Source organism: Myotis davidii, unplaced genomic scaffold (assembly GCF_000327345.1).
Source record: "Myotis davidii unplaced genomic scaffold, ASM32734v1 scaffold3578, whole genome shotgun sequence".
Classification (NCBI taxonomy): Eukaryota; Metazoa; Chordata; class Mammalia; order Chiroptera; family Vespertilionidae; genus Myotis; species Myotis davidii.
The window spans coordinates 34606-36711 of record NW_006289094.1 but is presented as its reverse complement, the minus strand read 5'-3'; the positions used below and the strand labels follow the sequence as shown (position 1 = coordinate 36711).

The 2106-nt window shown below is 62.3% G+C and overlaps 1 protein-coding gene across 1 annotated transcript in view; it reads left to right on the top strand.

Moving 5' to 3' along the window:
- LOC102759940 (oxysterol-binding protein-related protein 5-like) overlaps positions 1-2106 on the top strand; it is a 79407-nt gene that overhangs the window by 71968 nt on the left and 5333 nt on the right. The gene's annotated exons all lie outside the window — the stretch shown is intronic.

Below are 2106 nucleotides of genomic sequence, written 5' to 3'. Positions count from 1 at the left end.
CCAGCCCCCGGCCTGCACGCGGGCCCGTGTGAGTCTACATCCGAGCACACGTGTGTCGCATCCATACTGTCAGGTCCCTGCAGCGAGTCCCAGAGACACGGAGAGCTCAAGGAATTGCATGGCGTTCTCGCACCGTGGGCTGAGCCCAGTGTGTGGCCGGCAGCCCCGCAGGGCGGGTAGGTCCCTGACAGTAAAAGCCGCCGGCGGTCAGGCTGTGAGCCGGTGGAGCGCAGGAAGGGGAGGTCTCTGGCATCTGCAGGCGCAGGCCGCGGCCCTGAGAGCTGGGAAAGGCCGATCTGATGACAGCGGACATGGCAGGGCGGGTGGCCTGCAGGGCCCTGGGGGTAGGAGGTCCTCCTCCCACGCCAGGGGACCCTCCTTCCAGCGGTTCTGTTTGGGTCTGGAAGGAGAGAGCCACGCAACAGGCGGCCTTTGGTGTAGGGTCCAGGGCTCACCGGGGGGCAGGATGGGGCGCCCGGAGGCGGGCTGGGCAGCAGGGAGCTGAGGCAGGACAGAGGCCTGCGGGCGTGAGAGGGGCCCGGCTTTGCAGAGGCTGTGCCATGTGGATGCGGGAACTGCTTCGAGGAGGTGTGTGCGGACCAGCCGGCTGGGGGGCGCGCCCGTAACCCGGGCGGTTTGCTTGGACACCTCCGTGAGCAGCAGTCCCTTAGACGCTCTCTGGGGGACCCTACAGGCGGCCGCTGAGGTCTGTTCCAGATTCCCTCTCGTTACATCTAGACCGCAGGCCTTTCTCCCCTTCCGTGTGGAGTCAGTCACTTGTTTGGCTTTGCGAGTATGCGTCTCTTGATGTGGTGGGAAGTGGGGTGTCTGAAAGAGACCAAGATGCTGCTGTTCTTTTAGTGACGAGGTTGCGCCTCATTTAGGATCAGGGAGGCTTTGGGGGGAAGTGGAGGCCTGGGGATGCACCTGGTGACTGTGACCTTTAAAATCGCATTATTTGCCCGGCTGGTGTGGCTCAGTGGTTGAGCTTCGACCTACGAACCCGGAGGTCATGGTTTGATTCCCGGTCAGGGCACATGCCTGCGTTGCCAGCTTGATCCCCAGTGTGGGGCGTGCAGGAGGCAGCCGATCAGCAATTCATTAATGTTTCTATCTCCCTCTCTTTTCCTTTCTGAAATCAGTATATTGAAATTCGTGCACGGCAGGGGTGGGGGGTGGGTGCGGAAACCCTCAGCTTGGCCTGTACCCTCTCACAATCTGGGACCACTGGCTCCTAACCACTCGCCTGCCAGCCTGATCGCCCCTAACTGCCTCTGCCTCGGCTCCTGCCCCGCGGCTTCGTCCGGAAGGACGTCTGGAATGACGTCCAGAAGGTCGTTTGGCTGTCCAGTCTAATTAGCATATTATGCTTTTATTACTATAGATACATTTTTTAAAAGATTGAAATAGACCATGAATTTACAGGCTTTGTCAGCGCCCGTGTCCTGACCTCCGAACCGTCTTCCCCCGACACAGAAATGTCTCTTTTTAATACGTTTTTATCGATCTCAGGGAGGAAGGGAGAGGGGGAGAGAGAGGGTCATCCGTGATGAGAGAGAATCATGGATCGGCTGCCTCCCACACGCCCTCCTGGGGACGGAGCCCGCAACCCGGGCCTGTGCCCTGACCGGAGTCGAAGCGGGACCCTGAGTCCGCAGGCCGACGCTCTCTCCACGGAGCCACACCTGCGGGGCCGGACATGTTTCCTTGGCGATGGCCTCGCAGCCATTACTCCGTGTCGTACGCAGTCGGAGTGGCCGCCTCTCCGGGCTGTCCTGTCCCGAAGGCCCCCCCTGGGCGCGGGCGGTTACGCAGTCGTTTCCTCCCAGGCGGGGGCTGCTCTGGGCCTTCGGTCATGTGACTGTGGGCTCCTAGGAACGGCTTTTTCGCTTCATTCTTTGACAATTCTGTACATGACAGGCCCTCACCTGCACAGTCCCAGGGGCGTCCCCAGGCCTCGGGACTAGAAACCCAGGTACCGTGTCCGGGGAGTCCAAGGGGTAGGGTCCCTCTCCGACTCCCCGCCCCGGCCACGCCCTGGCCACGCCCCAGGCCCCGGCCACGCCCCCGGCCCTGGCCACGCCCCCAGGGGGCACAGCGCCCCTC